This window comes from Dendrobates tinctorius, unplaced genomic scaffold, assembly GCF_039654945.1.
Source record: "Dendrobates tinctorius isolate UK_male_01 unplaced genomic scaffold, ASM3965494v1 ptg000063l, whole genome shotgun sequence".
NCBI lineage: Eukaryota > Metazoa > Chordata > Amphibia > Anura > Dendrobatidae > Dendrobates > Dendrobates tinctorius.
Genome location: NW_027361731.1, coordinates 16,286,691 through 16,308,586, shown reverse-complemented (window position 1 = coordinate 16,308,586; position 21,896 = coordinate 16,286,691). Strand labels below are relative to the sequence as shown.

Sequence of the window (21,896 nt, the reverse complement as noted above, 5' to 3'; positions counted from 1 at the left end):
GGCCTTGCGTTTGCACGCTGTCATATGCGTTTTCGTGTGCATGCATTTTTTTCGTCATGTGCGCCTAGGCACGCAAGACGCATCTTGTTGCATTTTTGGGTCTGCCAAAAGACATAAAAAACACATGTGCGCGCTTGCGCATGGAATGCGACAAAATAACACATTACTATGGGAACGCAGGCATGCGAATGGACATGCGTTCGTCTGTGTTTTCGTGTGCATGCGTTTTTGGCGTAAATATGTCTAGACACTGGTTTTAACTCCAAGAGAACGAATGCACATAAAAAATGCAAACGCATGGAAAAACGCAAGATGCGTTTTTTGCATGCGTTTGTATCGTGCACGATGCGCTGCACAAAAAAATGCTAATGTGAAATTAGCCTTAGAGAGTCTCCTGTCAGACTGAAATCAGACAAGCTGTATAGACCAGTGCTGAAAGCTGGTTTCCACTCATCCCCCTCTTTAATATGAATGAGATTAGACGCCCCCTGAGATCTCATGTAGAAAACCATTTTGCTCCTGTAATCTGATTAAAGAGGTCTGGGATCAGAGGGAGCAGATACAGATCCCGGACCGTGATCTGAGTAATGGTCGCAGAAATCTAGGCATGGGCTTACTCCCCCATCTTTCTTCTTTCCAAAGAAAAACCCCGCAGCAATGAGGGATGAGGATGGTCTGATAGGACCCTTTGCCAAACTTTCCACAATATGGCCTGCCTCTCTGGAGCAGAGATATTATATAGTCTGCTCTTTGAGACAGGGACAAGATTAACGGCGCAGTCATAATGACGATGGGGGAAGTTCTTGGCACCTCTTTTCTGAGAACACATCCCCAAAGTCAGACAGGTATGTAGGCACAGACTGGGGATCCACCCTTGCAAGCCGGGTACCCAAGCAGTGTCCTTGACAATACTCACTTCACTTTACCACCTCCCGAGTCTGCCAATCTACCACAGGGTTGTGCAGAGTGAGCCAAGGAAGTCCAAAACCACAGGTGAGGGCAAACCCTCTAGCACATAACAGTCAATACCTTCGGAGTGAATGACCCCTACATGTAGATGTAACCCTCAGACGGCTTGAGTAACATACCCCAGTGTCAAGGGTGCAGTCGATGGCCATTATGGGTACAGTTCTGGACAGTGTATGTGGTTTGAGGTAATGGACCTGGATGAACCTAGAGTTGATCAAGTTAAACCCCGCCCCACTGTCCAGAAATGTAGAAATAACCACCTTATTTTGGCCCAGATGGATTTCATCCAGCAGAATAAATTTGTCATGATCCTGTGGTGAAGTTTGTCCTAGAACCTCGGGGGATAACTCTGTGGCCTCGTTTTGGGCATGGGGAGGATTTTTATAGCCACTGTGGACCACCATCCTCGTCAGTTATACATTAGCCCGCAGCTTAGTTAAGTGACCCCTGTGCGTTTGTGCTAGTGCTGTGTGCCTACTTCTGTGTTTGATCTCTGGCTTTTGACCCGGTCCATGCTTGTGTGTTTGCTTGCTGAGTCGGTTCTGTTTGACTGTCTGGTGCCTTACCTACGCTTGTTCCCTGACTACTCTACTGTCTTTCCCTCCGGTGTTTGCATTGATATCCTGGCTTGTGGACACTTGGCTCTGTTTAGGACTTCCCTTATACTCTGCACTCATTGGCGCATCTGCCCATTTGGGTCGCCTTTCACTGTCAGCTCCGGCCCCCGTCCGGCCACTCTCTCAGCGGCTGCTCCCTCCGGGAGATGCGTGGCTGGCTCCGCCTCTGTCTCCGCCCCGACAGTCATGTGCCGTAGGTCCTGCATGCTGATTGTCGCGCCGGGATACGCTACTCCCCACATTCTGGGTAAGCCCCTGTATAACCACATACTCATCGGGACCCAGGCACTGTCTGGTATAACAGTCCTGGGGATCCTGACATAACTGACCTACACTTTTCTTTTTCCCGGTGCTGGGTGCCTGTATTTGGGGTGGCTTATGGATCCCATGCACGCATTATCTGAGCAGGTAAAACACCTGACTCAGATTTTCCAAAAACTAAATGTGGAACAGCGAACCCTGGCCCAGTCACAGCAACAGATGACTGATACTGTGCATGGGGCTTTATCATGTGGGTTACAGGGGGCTACTGCTGGAGATGTTGTTTTGGCATCTCCAGAACCCCCGTTAAATTGCCCGACTTTTTTTCTGGGAGCAAAAAAGGATTTAAAGTATTTAAGGAGGGTTGTAAACTCTTCTTTTCATTAAGACTGCTTTCCTCTGGAGATGAAAGTCAAAGGGATGGGTTTGTTATGTGCTTATTAAGGGGGTCCCCGCAGGCTTGGGTGTTTTCCCTTCCTCCTACTGCCCCTGAGAGAGTGTCAGTAAATACATTTTTTGAAGCCTTAGGGCACATACAGTGGGGAAAAAAAGTATTTAGTCAGTCAGCAATAGTGCAAGTTCCACCACTTAAAAAGATGAGAGGCGTCTGTAATTTACATCATAGGTAGACCTCAACTATGGGAGACAAACTGAGAAAAAAAAATCCAGAAAATCACATTGTCTTTTTTTTTTTCATTTTATTTGCATATTATGGTGGAAAATAAGTATTTGGTCAGAAACAAAATTTCATCTCAATACTTTGTGATATATCCTTTGTTGGCAATGACAGAGGTCAAACGTTTTCTGTAAGTCTTCACAAGGTTGCCACACACTGTTGTTGGTATGTTGGCCCATTCCTCCATGCAGATCTCCTCTAAAGCAGTGATGTTTTTGGCTTTTCGCTTGGCAACACGGACTTTCAACTCCCTCCAAAGGTTTTCTATAGGGTTGAGATCTGGAGACTGGCTAGGCCACTCCAGGACCTTGAAATGCTTCTTACGAAGCCACTCCTTCGTTGCCCTGGTGGTGTGCTTTGGATCATTGTCATGTTGAAAGACCCAGCCACGTTTCATCTTCAATGCCCTTGCTGATGGAAGGAGGTTTGCACTCAAAATCTCACGATACATGGCCCCATTCATTCTTTCATGTACCCGGATCAGTCGTCCTGGCCCCTTTGCAGAGAAACAGCCACAAAGCATGATGTTTCCACCACCATGCTTTACAGTAGGTATGGTGTTTGATGGATGCAACTCAGTATTCTTTTTCCTCCAAACACGACAAGTTGTGTTTCTACCAAACAGTTCCAGTTTGGTTTCATCAGACCATAGGACATTCTCCCAAAACTCCTCTGGATCATCCAAATGCTCTCTAGCGAACTTCAGACGGGCCCAGACATGTACAGGCTTAAGCAGTGGGACACGTCTGGCACTGCAGGATCTGAGTCCATGGTGGCGTAGTGTGTTACTTATGGTAGGCCTTGTTACATTGGTCCCAGCTCTCTGCAGTTCATTCACTAGGTCCCCCCGTGTGGTTTTGGGATTTTTGCTCACCGTTCTTGTGATCATTCTGACCCCACGGGGTGGGATTTTGCGTGGAGCACCAGATTGAGGGAGATTATCAGAGTCTTCCATTTTCTAATTATTGCTCCCACAGTTGATTTCTTCACTCCAAGCTGGTTGGCTATTGCAGATTCAGTCTTGCCAGCCTGGTGCAGGGCTACAATTTTGTTTCTGGTGTCCTTTGACAGCTCTTTGGTCTTCACCATAGTGGAGTTTGGAGTCAGACTGTTTGAGGGTGTGCACAGGTGTCTTTTTATACTGATAACAAGTTTAAACAGGTGCCATTACTACAGGTAATGAGTGGAGGAAAGAGGAGACTCTTAAAGAAGAAGTTACAGGTCTGTGAGAGCCAGAAATCTTGATTGCTTGTTTCTGACCAAATACTTATTTTCCACCATAATATGCAAATAAAATGAAAAAAAAACAGACAATGTGATTTTCTGGATTTTTTTTCTCAGTTTGTCTCCCATAGTTGAGGTCTACCTATGATGTAAATTACAGACGCCTCTCATCTTTTTAAGTGGTGGAACTTGCACTATTGCTGACTGACTAAATACTTTTTTTCCCCACTGTATATGATGAGCCTGGTCGGGTGCACTTGGCAGAGGATATGGTGATGAGTGTCTGTCAGGGAAACACTCGGCTGAGTGGTTTTGCTCAGAATTCAGAGGTTGGGCCACTGAGGTGTCATGGGACGACGCTGCTCTCTGGTGCTTGTTCCGCCGAGGCTTGTCCGAATGTCTGAAGGATACCCTGGCACTCCACCCTCCAGCTGATTGCCTGGAGGAAGCCATGACCCAGGTGGTGCGCATGGACCGCAGGCTTCGGGCGAGAGGAGTTATGCAAATAGAAGCTGCATTGTTCCCTAGTAGTGATGAGGCCACAACTTTTTCTGAGCCCATGGAGGTAGGGGCAATCACCTTGAAAGAAAAGGAGAGAAGGCGTTGTGGGGAGAAACAGCTGTATTTCTATGTGGAGAACTGGGACACTGGAGGAGGGACTGTCATTCTTGCCCTCCACTACCCAAGGTGGCGGGAAATGACTAGGTCTGGGTGGTAATCGAGGAGGCCATCCAGACCCTCAGGTACACTTTTCCTCATTTGCAAAAATGTTGCTTCAAGTGGAACTTGTGGTGGACGGTTGTCCTTATTTTTCTACAGCTTTTGTGGATTCCGGGTCGTCCATCAACTTGACTAGCCCCAGCTTGGTTTCCCAGTTCAAGATAGGGACAGATAGACTCCAATCCCCAATGAAAGGGGTGGCCATTGACTCCTCTCCCCTCACTAAAGGAGGGATTTGTTACGTCTTGAAGGTCTTCTTCAAAGTGGGCTCTGATCATGTGGAGAAGATAAGTGGTTTTGCCTTGGAGAATTTGACTGCCGGGTTGGTGTTGGGAATACCCTGGTTACAATGCCACAACCCAATCATCAATTGAGTAATGGGGAAGATTGTTCAATGGGGACCTAAATGTGTTAACCATGGTTGTAAAGTTGAATTGACATCTGAACCTGTCAAATCTGTTTCTGTGTCATCTGTCGGTCTGGAGGTTATTCTGGAGTACATAAAGGACTTTGAAGACATGTGTTCCAAAAGCAAGGCTGAGGTCTTACCTCCACATAGACCCTTTGACTGTGCAATTGAATTGCTTCCAGGGGCTAAGTTACCGAATGCCTGGCTGTTTAATTTGTCTGCTCCCGAACGCTTAGCCATGAAGGAGTATATTGCTAAAAGTCTCCGTAAGGGGCAGATACAAACTTCCGTCTCTCCTGTGGCAGCGGGATTCTTTTTTGTTAAGAAAAAATATGGCGGTATGCATCCTTGCCTCAACTTTCGGGAACTAAACTAAATCACGTCGAGAAACACCTATCCTCTTCCCCTCATCCCAGATTTATGCAATCAATTGTCCAGGGTCAAATGGTTCTCCAAGTTAGACCTCCGGGGAGCTCTAGCGTGTAAGAGAATGGTCAGCCATAATGTACTGAACAGCCATGATAGAGCGAGGCAGCCATTTTGTCAGAATTACACAAGTTGTAAAGGAATCTACTTCTACAAAAGAACTAATAGATGGAGGATGGCAAAATGAGATCATGTCTCCTAGCAACCTCAGCCGATGTGCGTAGAGGAAGATTGGATCGATCAACAGGGTCACAGGTTACCAAATATATGGTCAGTATGCTTATACGTGATAGTGTGGTAGCGAAGTGTAGAGTAGTTAAAATGTCAGGATGTAAGAATTTAGGGACCTAGACTGGAGACAATGATAAGATTTTAGGACAGTAGCCATAGATACCAATGACTTATGGGTTTTAGTGTTGCTTGGAGAAATGTTAATTTATATCTTCGTATTATGTCATTATATTCTCTTTTCTAAACCACGTTTCTGTAGATTACCATGAAAACGCCTTAGAATTATAATGTTAACGCCCTCTGCGGCAAAATGCAGCTTTCTTTGTACTGATAATGTATAAGAAGCCCCTGTTACTGTCGATCGGGGCCATTCCATCGCCATCATGCCACTGTGCCTCACCATGGCCAGGGCACAGAGCCTTATCATCGCCAGACTTCCTAGTGAATCTCTGCCTGTCTGAATTCCTGTTTTTGCCCGCATATTCCAACTCCTCTGTTATTCTGTATCTGTTTTGCCATGTATCTCCGAATAAACCTTCAACCTCAGCTTGATAAGAGATCGTCTGTGGAACTTCTTCCCGACTCTTCCAGCTCTCAATAGAACTTTTTCTTACAAGTGGCGAGCCAGCCAGGAGGAGCAGCTCCGGAGAGCTGCCTCCAGAAGAACCACCGGAAGAAGCTGCAGATGAGGGCTTGGAGGTGGGAAGAGGAAGAGAAACGCGTGTGGCCATACGTGAAACCGATCAAAGGAAGCCAGCCTGAAGGAGAACCTCTCGTGATCGCTCCGAGACCGCCTGCCCGAGTTTTTTATAATAAAACCACGGATAAAGAAAAAAGACTATAAAAAGATGAGTAACTAAGAAGAAGCTATCTACAAGGACGTGAGAATTTTTTTGTGTGCCCGGTAGCAAGAAGCTTTAAAAGGGCGTGGGGAGACGCCTGGCAAGCTAACGAGTGAGGCTGGAATCACGGCTGCACCTCTTTTTGATATCTGGTCGACCCCAAAAAAGCTGCAGTGAGGTCTTCCATCTGAGAGAGGTGTGAGTATCTAACTTTGCTTAAATTGCATTTGTTGATACTAAAACAGAGTAAAACTCGTCCTTGTAGACCACTGTAAATATGGAGTGGTTACGGAAGCAGGCAGAGAAATATGCTGGCACACCCCAGCTGGAGGAGGTTAATGTGGAAACCACATGGTTAAATTGTATGCGTTGGTTTACCACAGAGAACAGGGAACTAGATAGAAAAAATTTGCTAGGGTAAGCTTATAGTCAAGTAGCGGCTTTGTGTAAGACAGTCATAACTTTTGATCAGGCTCTTGATAGGCAGCTTACACAACAATATGTTAACATGATCACCCGGGGAGGGGCAGCAAATAGGGAGAGATTAGAAAAGCTGAGTGAGATGCTGGAGCTAGCACAGAGAGGAAGGGTGCGAGCAGCAGCAGCAGCTGAGAGCAGTTATGTCACAGATGGACACTGCAGCTTCGGGACACAGTGCTGATGTAAATACAGTTGTAGACTGGAGAAGAGAGTTAGGAGAATGAGTGAAGTAGTACATAACAAGATATAGTGTCCCGACAGCTCCAGCACATGCAGACCCTAGGTTAGGTGTGATGCTGCTTCAACCCCGAGAGAAAAAAATCCCAGGCCAAATGTTCCTGGTCCATCTTAAATTTATTAAAAAAATGTTGCCTAATTGGGAGGAAAGTAAGTGAGTGTTTTGTTAGGACGATGCAATCCGAGGTGAGGGGTGATGAGTCTAATGTTTTTGCATACCATTCACCTCGGGGTGTATCTGCTGATTCGGGGAGGCCAGGGGTTCCGGGGGGGTACGGCCAGGTACCGAGAATGGGCAGGTCCCGTTCGGCAGAGCCCCCAAGGGATCCCATGAGGGGTCCTCCCTTGTGTTATTTTTGTGGACATCTGGGACATGTTAGACGTTTTTGTCCCAACCTTGTGCCAGGGATTGTACCCCTATAACCCCGGGCACCATTTAATCCCCAACAGCCCCGGGAGTTCTCTAGACTACCTTTCGGAGTTAGACCTCCGTATCCAGCAGTGAATGACCTTAGGCCTCTTTCACAATTCCGTTTTTTACAATCAGTCACAATCCGCCAGGTTTTGAAAAAAACGGATCCTCAATTTTCTTTTGAGGATCCGTTTTTTTTCCCCATTGACTTGCATTAATGGCGGATTGTGACGGATTGCTGTCCGTTGCATCCGTTTTTTTTGAGGATCCACCAAAAGTTGCTGTCCGTCACCATCCTCAAAGAATTCAAAACGGAGCTTGCAACGTTTTTTTCTCTGGCGGATCCTCCAGACACTGATTTAACCCGAATTTCTTTCTGGGTGCCGGACAAAACAAGAAAAAAAACTCTCTCTCTCTCTCTCTCCTCCCCGGCCAGCAATTCCTTTATTTCCTCATTTTCAGGATCCGTCTAAAAACGGATCCTGTGACATCCGTTCACATCAGTTGAGAGCGGATCCGCTTGTCTGCCTTTTTGGCGGATTATAACTGATGCAAAAAAACTGAAGTGTGAAAGAGGCCTTAGGCAGTATCAGCAGTACAATGGTCTTCAAATGGTTAACCCAGTCTCACAGGAGCCTTCTGCTCCTGCTCCTTCCCCAATGGCTTTCACTCATCCGCACCCGGAGGTCCATGCTATTAAGGGAGGGGTCACTCCTCCTCGTCCCTGTGCTCCCCTGATCAAGGAGCTACAGGAACATGAGGACCGGACCCTGACTAAGGATCTCTTTGGGGCGGAGGTGGCAGCTGTTGGACGGAAGCCATGTCCAGATGGGGATGATGGATTTTTCGGGCTTCCCACGGCAGGTAACACTGATTGATGGAGTGCTCCCCCTGTTCCCCTTAACCTCCTTGCCCCCCTTTCCCTGGGCAAGGACGGTAGACCTTATGTCAGAGGGAGAATAGAGGGGCTGCCTTGGGAAGACATCCTCATCGATACAGGAGCCTCAGTTTTAGTAACAAGACACAAATTGCAGTCACCCCCTGGACTGCCTGAGACTACCAATTTTGGTAGAATTTGGGGGCTCCTGTATTCAAGCAGTAAAAAGTCGTCCAGTAAACCTGAGATTTCAGGACACAGGGGGATCGAAGCAAAGGGGTCTTCGATGCGCTTTTTGGGTAAACCCACAGTTACGGCACACTATTTTGGGAACTGATGTTTTGGGAGCAATGGGAATTGTTGTTGATTTATGTAACAAAGTCTTGTGGTGGAACAAAGAAGCTACTGTACTATCTGTTCTGTATATGTACCTATGGAGGAGGAGAGTCATAAATTACCTATTGCTAGCTTCAGATTATGTGCTAATGAAAATGTTGAAAACACTGACAATGATGCTCTGAAAAATGTATTGAAGCAAAGGTTCCCTGAATTGTGGATCTCAAAGAAAACTGATTGTGGGTTAATGCAAACTCAGGTTAAAATTGATGGTGAAAAACTGCCACCTTTCCAGCGTCAGTACCGTATTCCGGAGGACGCAATCCCTTACATAAGGGTAGCAGTCAGTGAATTGGAGAAACAAGGTGTGGTTGTGAAAGGTAATTCTCCATGTAACAGTCCTATTCTACCTGTAAAAAAGGAAGATGGCAGTTTTCGAATGGTAGTAGACCTGAGACTTGTAAATAAGTACACTCCCTCAGCTGCTCACCTTGTTGCATCTGTCCCTGAAGTTATGTCGCAGCTGAGGAGTGATTGTAAAGTATTTTCTTGTTTGGATATTGCACATGGCTTTTTCTCAGTACCCCTAACACCTGAATCTGCCCTCCGCTTCGCATTCACTTTTGAGAATGTGCAATACTTGTTCACGCGGCTGCTCATGGGATTTCACAGTTCTCCTGTGTATTTCCATTAGGCATTGGCTCAGATGTTAGAACCCCTCAGCTACGGAGACAAAGTCTTACAGTATGTGGATGATTTATTGATTCAAACTGTCGATGAAGGTGAACACAGAGAAACCCTTGAAAATGTTTGTCAGGCTTTACAAGAGGCAGGACTCAAAATGAGTCTAGATAAAGTACAATTGATGAAATCAGAGGTTAAATTTCTGGGTGTGTCTGTCTCAGCAGAAGGAAAGAAGCCCATGCATGATAGGGTTAAAGCTATTCAGGCTGTCCCTATACCAACTAACATTACTGAACTCAGAAAATTTTGGGGTCTTATTAATTTTTCCAGAGAATTTATTGAAGATTTTGCTTATTTGGCTAAACCACTGTATGATTTATTGAAAAATGTTGATAATGACTTTGACCCTGTTAATGTGGAGGGAACCGCCTTACAGGCTTTTGAGGGATTGAAGCGCGCCCTTACGGCAGCTACTGCATTGATTAACCTTGACCCTTCCCGGCCTTTCTACATTCAGACTCACATCGGTGATATCTCTATTTCTTCTGTGCTCCTACAAAAATGGCCCAAAGAAAGCCCAGAAGTGTCTAGTCAGTTGTATGCCCTAGGTTACTACTCTAGGTTGCTGACCCCCGTGGAGAAAGGATTCACTCAGTGCATGAAGCACCTACTGGGCGTGCACTGGACTATGAATCAAGTGAAGCATATAGTGGGATTTGCTCCTTTAATTCTACAAACCCCGCATGTCACTTTAAAAACTTTGCTGAAGGGAAAAGCTTCAGGTATTAATTCACAGAGAATGGCCCAATGGATCATTGATTTTGAGACTAGAGACTTACAAGTCAAAGTGGGTGAGAAATATCACTTAGCCCAGATGATGCAGTATGCAGGAAAAAGTCACGATTGACAAATTGAACAGGCTAATGTTACTCCCTCTCCCTTCCAAGCAGACTTTCAAGAGGGAATCCCCTGTGCCTATATCGACGGAGCTCGCTATTGGCATGAGGGGCATTACGTCACAGGCTTCGCTGTGTGGCTTCCAGCTAAGCCATTGCTGCTGCAGTATAAACTCCCTGGTCATTTCTCCGCTCAAAGAGCTGAGTTGGAAGCAGCTCTACAGGTCATTCTCGTGTGTCCAGAGCCAATGAATATCTTCAGTGATAGCGCATATGTCGTGTCGTCACTCACTCTATATCTTAATGTATGGGCCCTTAGGGGGATGGTTGATTCTCAGAACAAGCCCTTGCAGCATGCAGACATTCTAAAACAAATTGAGCAACGGGGTAAAGAATTCCCAAAATTATGGTCCTTCTGTAAAATCAAGGGACACCAGAGGTTGATTCCTGACCCCCACATCCTTGGCAATGCATATGTAGATCACGCGGCCAAGGAGGCTGCACTCACAGGCGATGACAAATATCCTAAGAAGTCATCGCTGCAGTCACTGAGAAACCCCAAGAGCCCCCCCTTGTCTTTTCTCCTCTTCAAGATCTTGTAAAGACACAGGAGAAGGAGGGTGACTCATCCCTGTTCAATTCCCTTGAGCACGCCCATTGAGGGGGAGTGCTTGTACTACAAACGGGTTAATGATAGACTTGTGCCTTACATCCCAACAACAATGATTAAGTCTTTGCTCAAATTTTCAAGCTAAAAAGGTGATTAAAATGGTTCATATCAATCAGTGTAGACTTCTTAATTATTTTACTGGGATTTCTGGTAAGGACTGATACTCCACTCTTTTTTTCTATTTTCTCCAGGTCAGCTGAAGATTTTCATATCCGACTCCTGGGACCATGAACCTATTGGATGATCAGGAGAAGATGTTTCACACTATACAGTGGGACTCTGATAGTGTGAGAGGGGGAGAAGATCAGGAAAATCCAGAAGACAAAGAATGAGAAGAAAAAGACCAAAAGACTTGACTATTGTGCAACTTATTTTTTTCGGGACTATTTGAATTATTTTTTTATTATGTGTTTGTCTCTTTTACTTTTGCCTTACACATACGTGCATAAAGCACTGAATTACCCCAATATTCTTATTTTCAATAATTCACCCATGAATATTGCAGTACTGTATGTTGTACTCTGAATAGAGTACAAGAGGGGGACTTGTAAGAGAATGGTCAGCCATAATGTACTGAACAGCCATGATAGAGCGAGGCAGCCATTTTGTCAGAATTACACAAGTTGTAAAGGAATCTACTTCTACAAAAGAACTAATAGATGGAGGATGGCAAAATGAGATCATGTCTCCTAGCAACCTCAGCCGATGTGCGTAGAGGAAGATTGGATCGATCAATAGGGTCACAGGTTACCAAATATATGGTCAGTATGCTTATACGTGATAGTGTGGTAGCGAAGTGTAGAGTAGTTAAAATGTCAGGATGTAAGAATTTAGGGACCTAGACTGGAGACAATGATAAGATTTTAGGACAGTATCCATAGATACCAATGACTTATGGGTTTTAGTGTTGCTTGGAGAAATGTTAATTAATATCTTCGTATTATGTCATTATATTCTCTTTTCTAAACCACGTTTCTGTAGATTACCATGAAAACGCCTTAGAATTATAATGTTAACGCCCTCTGCGGCAAAATGCAGCTTTCTTTGTACTGATAATGTATAAGAAGCCCCTGTTACTGTCGATCGGGGCCATTCCATCGCCATCATGCCACTGTGCCTCACCATGGCCAGGGCACAGAGCCTTATCATCGCCAGACTTCCTAGCGAATCTCTGCCTGTCTGAATTCCTGTTTTTGCCCGCATATTCCAACTCCTCTGTTATTCTGTATCTGTTTTGCCGTGTATCTCCGAATAAACCTTCAACCTCAGCTTGATAAGAGATCGTCTGTGGAACTTCTTCCCGACTCTTCCAGCTCTCAATAGAACTTTTTCTTACACAGCGTTCCTCACATCGGGGGACTCTTTGAAAACCTGGTAATGCCATTTGGACTTACAAGTGCTCCCGCTATTTTCCAAAATGTCATCAATGTGGTATTTGCTGATCTTATTGGACGTTTTGTCATTGTGTATTTGGATGATATTTTGGTGTTATCCCTGGACAGGCAGACTCATTTGCACTTATAGACTGTTCCCCAAAGACTCTGAGATAATCAGTTATTTTGCCAAGTTGGAGATGTGTTGGTCTTTTGTGCAGGAGCTGTCCTTTTTGGGTCTGATTGTGTCCTATGAGGGCTTCTGCATTGATCCCAGGAAGGTGCAAGTGATAGCTGATTGGGTACAACCCCAAGATCTTAAGGGGCTTCAGCGCTTCCTGGGATTTGCCAATTATTACCGCAAATTTACTAAAGGGTCTTCGCAAGTAGTGAAATCCTTTACTGATCTCATTCCCAAGGGGGCGCATGTGAAGGAGTGGTCGGAGACCGTCAATGAGTCCTTTCTGGCATTAAAGAATGTTTTATGTCCGCTCCGGTTTTGGTTCAGCCAGATTAATTCAAACCCTTTATTGTGGAGGTAGATGCTTCTGAGGTGGGGGTGGGAGCAGTTTTGTCTCAGGGACCTGTCACATTGACCAATCTCAAGCCCTGTGCTTTATTCTCCAAGAAGTTCTCTCCCGCTGAGCGAAATTATGACATAGGCAATAGAGAACTTCTTGCAGTCAAGTTGGCATTCGAAGAATGGAGGCATTTTTTGGAAGGGGCAGATCACCCTATTACTGTGGTCAGGGATCACAAAAATTTGGCATATATCGAGTCAGCGAAAAGATTGACTCCTAGGCAAGCTCATTGGTCACTTTTTTTCCCGATTTCAGTTTAGTATCACTTTCCGTCTTGGTTCTAAGAACATCAAGGCTGATGCCTTGTCCCGTAGTTTTGAGCCTGTGTCTCCCCCCGATCCGCCATTCTCCATTCTTCCTCCTGGGATGGTGGTAGCGGAGATCTCCTCTGAGATGGAACGAGAGATTGTGGGGTCCCAGTCTTTAGCTCCTGCCTCCAAGCCAGGAAATAAACTGTTTGTTCCCGTCCAATTTCACGGTAAACCTCTGCTGTGTATTCCTCCACTGCCGGGAAAGAGGTCCATTAACCCAAACCTATCCCTAATTCTCATGCAGCATTGCTGTAAAGTGAGAGTCTGAACTCAGGTAACCTCAGTAATGCACTGCAGGAGCCATTGTCTCCTGTCAGCGTGTCACTGGAGGCCCTGTAGAGAGGTCACATCTCCTGATGTGACATCTCTATAGGAGAGAATGTTGTGGGACACTCATTATTAAATGGACTACTTTGGAACTGGGAGTATTTGTTTGTTTATTTTTTTTCAGGAGATCGAGGGCGTCGCATTGATTAGGCGTACAATAAAATGGGAAAACTGTATAGTGTTTTATTTCATTAAAAGACTTTTTTCTGGCTGTGTGTTTTTTTAACCCTTGAAAACTATAGGATTAGTAATGGATAGATGTCTTATTACTAACCAGGCTTAATGTCACCTTACAATTCAAAGGTGACATTAACCCCTTATTACCCCATATGCCACCACTTCAGGGCAGTGGGAAGAGGCTAAGTGCCGGAATTGGCGCATCCTATGGATGCGCCATTTCTGGGGCGGCTGGGGGCAGATGTTTGCAGCCGGGGGTGGGGGGCAATAACCATGGTCTCTTCCTAGGCTACAAATATCTGCCCCTGGTCATCGGCTTTCCCTCTCTGGCGCAGAAAAATTGTGTGGGAGCCCATGCCATTTTTTTACCTTTTTTTCTAAATTACACATACTGTTCATTAATAAACAATGGCCTTCCTATTATATACATGTATGTATCTATCTATAGATCTATCTATAGTTCAATCTATCTCTCTATAGATCAATCAATCTATCTATCTATATATAGCTCTGTTTATCTATCTTTCTATCTATACATCTATCTATCTATCTATCTATCTATCTATCTGTGTGTAATGGAGTATGCAAAATAAGAAGTTGGACAAAGAAATGACATCACAACTTTTTTTTTGCTAAATAACATATCTTTATTTAGCTTACAAAAGCGCAGACAAATCCTTAGGAAAAAACGCATGAAAATCAGCACAAAAAAAGCATCAAAAACGCGTGGATTTTTACCTGCGTTTTCTGGCAAGAAATGCAGATTCTGTGCAGAAAATTCTGCAGACAAATCTTCAATGTGTGCACATACCCTGAGTATAAGGGACAAATAAATAAGTCCCTGATTGATGAGTGGTTCCGTTAGGTGTGGTCCTCTGTATGCAGGGTTAGACTGAAGACAAAAAAACTGACTGGCAATCCATTAGGAAGTGCCAGTTAGTTTTCAATTTTTTGTCTTTTTTATGTAAATACTTATGTCCCCTCAAAAAATTGAGAAAAGTGTTCAAGGAGTGATACGTTTAGAGGCTAACCAGAGAAATTATATTTGCAAGCAAGCTTTCAGGGCTCAAAAGGCCCCTTCATCAGGCTGGATTACAAGTGAATTACTGAGAAGAGACAGCAACATTTAAATAGGAATTACAACAGGACATGAGGTGATGCTAGCTAGAGACAGGCCAAGGAAATCAAATTAAGGCTTTTGTTATACATGTAGATGAGGTGGAAGTGTTCTATTAGAGATCTGAAGACCTTGTTGTGGAGGTGTGAACTGTGTCCATGTAATGAGTCATGAATCCAGGTGTCAAATTCAGTCCTATTGTTAGAGATTGAAACATATTTAGAAATTTGAACTCCAAAATTTTTCTTTCTCTGTCGCTATTAAAATGACCTTTCAATATTAGGACTTTTAGATCTGCCAACCTGTGTCCCGGTGGCTCCATCACAAGGAAAAGAGATTTGACATTTTACAGGATGCCACCTTAGGGGGCCACGGCCCTGGCTGAAAGAAAACAGATCTGTTCCATTGATCATCACTGAACCATGGATATGTTTGTAGTAGTCAGGATTTGGGACCCACTGGTCACCAAGACCCCATGGATATGTTTGGGAAAGCCAGTATTGGCACCCACCGGTCAACTGGTTCCATGGGGATTTTCGGAGAAGCCAGCATGTGACCCTTTGGTCACCTGACCTCAATAAACTGTCAGCTTCCTAAGCTTGTTGCTACATCCTCCTGTACATTCCACAGGTGGGGTAGTCAGGCCTGGAAGCTCTGAAGTCACAGCTGCTCTTATCCTGGCGAGTCAGCGGAAGTGTGAGACTCTATAATTTTACACCATTTTGGGTATTTTGTTGGGACTGTTCAATACCTAATTTGCCTGTTTTGTGGTTCAATAAAGTATTTCCACACTGTTTTACCCTCACCCTGTGTTGTCTGAGTAGTATTATGTCCACGGTAAAAGGAGAGTGGGCATTTGGTGGGATGATCCCTGATCCATACGGTTTTGGCTAGCGGACTAGAGCATCGACTGACCCCTCTGTCTCCACATCTGGTATCGCTGTAATCGTACTTACCCAAAGAATAAAGTTGCCTAATCACTTATACCACATGATGAACAGTGTAAAAATAAATAAAACCATTTCATCACCTGCTGTTGATTTGTTCATTCTGCCTCCCAAAGATCGCAGTAAGGCTTGGCTCATATTTATTATGCGCTTTCACCAGGGTTTCCATGTAAATCTCTGAAATACGTGATTCAAATTGAACCTCTGGTGGAAGATTCCCTATAATGATGCAGATGGAGTCACTGTGGATGCCGTGTGGCTTCCTAAGATCAGGCAGTGTCTATCTTTTCAGGCTTTTCAATGTTTTGTGCATCTTTGCAAGGAAGGACATTGCTGAACAGAAGCCAGAGTCCAGAGCAACTCTGCTGCTGCATTATAGTGAATAACTTGGGGGTCTCATCTGAATCCTTTCACTCAGATATTTCAATGTAAACCCTGATGTAAGTGCTCAGCATAGAGCACAGGATAAATGTGTTCTCAAATGTTATGGAAAATGTTCCCTACAAAAGCGTCAATTCAATCCACAAAAAAGCAAGTCCCCACTCAGGTCCATCAGCTGTCAATGGAAATATTGGTGGCTTCTATGTTACTGGTAGCATAAAGGCTCTGGAAAAGGACTATGGCTCATTGCGCCTCAAAAGAAAGTCAGCAAATTCTGTGCTTCCAAAGCCAAATGCCCCCCTCCCTTCTGATCACCACAATGTGTCTAAACCACATATAGCGTCCACATGTTTTGCATTTCTGTAGCGATGACAGCCCACCTAATTTACTTTTGTGTGTCTCCAGAAACATGAGTTGGGCACATTCTGTTGACTGCAACGAACTGAGAACTACAAAATACTGGCACCACAATGGCAGTTCGCGTTTTACCCTAAGCAACATCCACTGCTGCTTGTTTCTGGAAAACACCCAGAAGTCAAAATTGTCACTATACCTGTAGATAAATTCCAAAAGGGGTATAATTTCAAAAATAGGGTCACTTGAGGAGGGATTCTGCTGTTCTAGCGCTTAGTGGCTCTGTATATGGAGTCTGCAAACAATTCTCGAAAATCTGCACTCCAGGAGGAAAATAGCATTCTGTCCCTCCTGAGTCCCGTCGTACTAAAACTAATTTTGGTGGTAAGAATTGAATTATTGTTTCTTCGCTGACCAATTGTATAAAATTCAGTGATACACCTGTGGTGTCAATATGATCAATGCACACATAGATTAATTCATTGAGAGGTGTGTCTTGTAAAATGGGGTTACTTATGGGGGGTTCTGTACCCTGGCACTTCAGGGGCTCTCCTAAAGTGACATGCACCCTTAAATCAGTCCAGCAAAATCTGAACTTCAATATTTCACTTCTCTTTTGAGCTTTGCAGTGTGCCTGTCACAGGGTTTCCGCAACGGAGTGGAGCCAGAGGACCGCAGAGTCTGGTTGCTCCTACTCCGGCGCCGAGAAGAAGCACTTCTCTGACTTATTAAACGTGTTTATTTCTTCTAGCAGAACAGGGGTTAATCGGCCATGTTGGAAATCCCTGTTCCCAGCTGTGCTCGGTTAGCCCTCCCTTTTCCCTATAGAATCTGGGCTCTATTGCTAGTCCTCGTCAGAGCTAGCTTTTTGCTGCATGACTAAATGAGGGAGAGAAGTTGGTATGAGAAGGAGAGCTGGAGGAGTTATAAGTGACTGTTTGGTTTGTACGCTTGATAATTCCTTATCCTTTCCTATTTTTAGTTTGCTCCCCTTCCTGCACACCCCGGTGGTTTTCTCTGTTATAAGTTAAAGTATATTTGGTGTGTGTTGAGTTTTCAGGTTTCCCTTGTCTTTGTCCTACGTGGTGCAGTGAAAGGGGTAGTGCTGGAAGGCAGATATATTTCTCCCAGCAGGATAAGATTTGGCCTGAATTTTCCCTAAGGTTGAGGACCTGCAGTGATGTCACAATCGCATGATCAGCCCATGTGATAGGTACCTCACTTGTGGGTGTGGTTATGGGCGATATAATGATACTGTGGTGTGGTCACATGGTCTGCGTTGGAAAGTTCTAGTAGTGGACAGACTTCCTGAATGTGGTGCAACCGTGTATCTGAAGAGCCTGTGACGGCTACTGTGTTGGGGAAGTTACCGTTCTTCTAAGGGTCTGGACTGTTGGGTGAGACGTTGTGGAGCAAGTCACGGGACAGTGATCCTAGTAAGACATCTCTGGAAGCCAGTACTGACAAGGAGTCAGTGTGTGGAGCGGAGCTTCTGGAAGGTAACCTCAGACAAAGGGGTTGTAATACACAGCAGAGAGGTTTATCTGCCACATGAGCAGACTGGTGGTCATGATAAATACATGGATGCAATTAAATGGACTTTAGGCTATGTGGTTTATGCAGAGTTAATATACCAAATAGACTGTTTTTGTGAGAAAACGTTCCTGTGTGCTTTAATCCTGTTGCCAAGCAAGTTTCCCCTAACAGACTCAGGGAGCACTCTCTCACATATGGTGCTAGACTGCAGGCAGCTATTCAGGAAGCATGTGTGGAATTGATTGCTGTAGATCGGTGAGTCCACAAAAAATTTTTCAAGACATCTTGCTGTGGCTTGGTGGGGCCACGAAAATGAAAAGCTTCTGGCGCTAACTCAGCGGGGTTACGAAGATTTGCTGTGGATCGGCAGGTCCACAAAGTTCGCAGAGCCACTGTGAGGTCCTCAAAGACGTCGTGAGGACCGCAGAGCCATCTGGAGCCGTGCAGAGCTTGGTAGAGCAGTACGGAGCCATGCAGAATGTTGCAGAGCGGTGCAAAGTGGCAGCAGCGGCGTGTGAGCGGCAGCTGGAGGTGCCAGGGGAGCAAGTGGCTGCAGCAGGAGCTGTGGCAGTGCCAGCGTAAGCTGGTGAGGTGCCATAAAAGGACATTGGAGGTCAAGGTCATGCAAACTCTTAAAGGTCCAGTGCAAGAGATATCAAGGTACTGTGTGAACTGGAGACTGAGAGTTCCATGGGAGTCCACCGATTAAACCCCCAGAGATGGGTGAGGTCCCAAAAAGGGGGCGGTGACCCAAAAAGGGGTGGTTGCCAAAATGGAGAGGAGTCCATAAAGGGGGCAGTAATCCAAAAGGGTGGTTTCCCGAAAGGGGGTGGAGTCCCAAAAAGAGACGGTAACCTAAACAGGGATGGTTGCTTAAAAAGGGGTGTAGGCCCAAAAAGGGTCGATATCCTAAAAGGGGGTAGTGGCCTAAAAGTGGGCAGGGTCCCAAAAGGGGGTAGGGGCCCTAAAGGGGATAATGAAAAAATACTAGAAGTCAGCTCACCACTTTTAGTTCATCTAGATGTCCAGCTTGCTTCATAGTGCTCTGAATGGACAAGGGTGAAGCAACTGTGGGGAAGGTGACTTGACGGACAGACTTGACTGGTAGTAGGCGGGGACGGTTTGTGCACTAGAGACGGAGATTGACAGGTTAGAAGGGTGACAGCTGGGAAAGGTGGATAGGAGAGTGCAGTACCGAGAAATGACCACAAGATAACAGGAGAGATTAGCTTAGGACTTAACAACAGCTTATGGCTCGAGAAACGCATAGTCATGCGGGACGAGGAGATAGGAACCCAGGAGGGGAATTCCTGGTGAGAGAGGGGATAAGTAGGAGTGGTTGGGTTTCCAAGGAGTCAGTCCCGGGAGGAGCTCGACAGAAGAAGACTCAAAACGGAAGACGGAACGGTGAAGAGCTTGACCGGGGTACTGACAGGAGAGGACAGTCATGGGGGGTGGCCCTGGCACAGCGTACCGCAGGACGGACGAGGCGGTGACTCTGACACGACGTACCGCAGGACAAGTGAGGCCCCGAGGGTACCGATTGGACGACGACCTCGGACAGGTGAAGCGCTGGCGGTAGATTGGTCTAGGACAGCCCCAGCGAAAGATCTGTGGGGGATGTTACTTTGACTGGAGCAAAGGTGCAGGTACCCGGGGCTGCAGATAGTGTGAAGAAGCTGCGGTGCGTGTTTGGTGGTCGTCAGGAGGATGACAAAATAAACCTGGCACTGTTACAACTGGATTCCGTCTCCGACTCGTCCTTACGTCATCTGGTGTCCGTGACATCTGGTCGTGGTAAGCAGTGGTCCACCCCCCTATCCCGACCCCTACCACACAACCACAGAAGATCCAGTAATGAAGAGTAACGTCCAGCGAATAATCAAAAAATAAAATTGAACTTTTAATGCAAACAATGGCTTACCCACAGGTCGAAACGAGTTGATCATTAGCGGCATTGAGCCTGCGTGTATTGTGCTGGACATTAATTAAATGGAATTTTAACCATTGTTTGCACTAAAAGTTAAATTGTATTATTTGATTATTCGCTGGACGTCACTCTTCATTAAAAGGGATAATGGCCCAAAAGGCGGTGGAGTCCCGGAAAGTGGTAGTTACCCAAAAGAGGGCAGAGCATCTCAAAGTCAGAGGTGTGGCACAGATGGACTGTTGTCGGGGACAATGGTACTATGTGTGCCCAATCTGCCGTATGAACTACCCACCCGGCAAGATGCTACGTGGGTGTGCCCTTCAGGTGAACGCAGAGGATATACTGGGACTGATCGATTCTGGGAACTTGATGACCCTAGTGAGGGCTGTGCCCTTTAAATTTATAATGTCCAAAAGGAAGATCGAGGTCATGTGCATCCATGGGTGCACTAGGGACTATTTAGTGGCCTTGGTGATCCTTGAGACGGTCAGGGACATTAAAGGTCATGAGGTCGCTATAGTCCCGAACTTAACCTGTTCGGTGATAGTAGGCCGGGACTCTACACTGTTCTCAGACGTGTGGGAGGGGGGAACTCCTCTACAGCAGAAGGATGGAGGCCTCGCTACTGATGGGGTGACATACATTAAGGCAGTAACACCTCACAAAATGGACGGGTCAGATGTAGGGGCGACCGTAGGAAGGGATGCGTCTGTTCAGATTACAGACCTGACGTCACCTGAAGTGTACCAGGATATGACTAATAGCTATGTGGTAAGTGTAAAGTGTGGAGCTGACACCCAGTTAGGGAGCAGCTTCAGGGTTCACCATGTTAAGAGATGTAATAGTGAGGAGAATGCGCCCCCTAGAGTTGACAGTCCTAAGTTAGGCATGACCAAGGAAAATGGTGGATGGACCCAACTTAGCGACATGATGGTAAAACCAATACAATAAAGTATGACCGTTAGAAGTGGAGTCACTCAAGAGAAGGGATCTGAGACTAGCTTGAGTGAAGGTGACCCCAATATGGGATGTCTCTCTCTGAGAGTGGAGAGACAGTGTGTGACGTCCGTCTGGTGCGAGTCTGGACTGCAATTGAGACAGCCCCCCGAGCAACCCCAAGACCCTTTACCCCTATACAGGGATCTGGAATTACAGCAGAGCCCAGGAGGTAGCTGTCTGTATAAGAGCAGCGGACCAGAGCAGGACGGTCACCAGAAAGGGATAAATTAATGGGACCGAAAGCATAGTCTAAACCAGGCCGGCGGCAGATGTACAAAATCGGCAGACAGTAGCAGAGTCGGAATCCAGGCCAAGGTCAGAGTCATTAACCAGGAGGGCAGCAGAGGTACAAAATCGGCAGACAGTAGCAGAGTCGGAATCCAGGCCAAGGTCAGAGTCATTAACCAGGAGGGCAGCCGAGATACAAAATCGGCAAACAGCAGAGTCAAAATCCAGGCCAAGGTCAGAGTATTAAACCAGGAGGGCAACAGAAGTACAAAATCGGCAGGCAGTAGCAGAGTCAAAATCCAGGCTAAGATCAGGGATAGCAATAGCAAATAACACACTAGCACACTGGGGAAACCAAGACTATATCTGGCGGCCAGCAAGACAGGCCCGAAGGTATTTGAAGGATCAGGCTATCCCTCACAGGCTCACAGTCTGATGACGTCATTTGGCCGCCCCCAGGACCAGGTCAGATGGTGATGCACCAACCCCTTCATGACTGATAGAGGAGCGGAGCCTGCGCCCACCAGATGCCTGCGCAGGAGCCCCTTCTCTGTCACCACCACCCACGGGTGAACCACGGCGCCTCCTAGTGGCCGAGGTAGGAACAGCAGTCCTCAAGTCTGACGGCGACGTGACTGTCCGGCACCTCCCAGTGGCCGAGACCGGAA

The 21,896-nt window shown here is 45.9% G+C and overlaps 1 protein-coding gene across 1 annotated transcript in view; it reads left to right on the top strand.

Moving 5' to 3' along the window:
* The window catches only part of LOC141094243 (uncharacterized), a 1,213,871-nt gene that overhangs the window by 540,183 nt on the left and 651,792 nt on the right, over window positions 1–21,896 (top strand). The window lies entirely within an intron of this gene.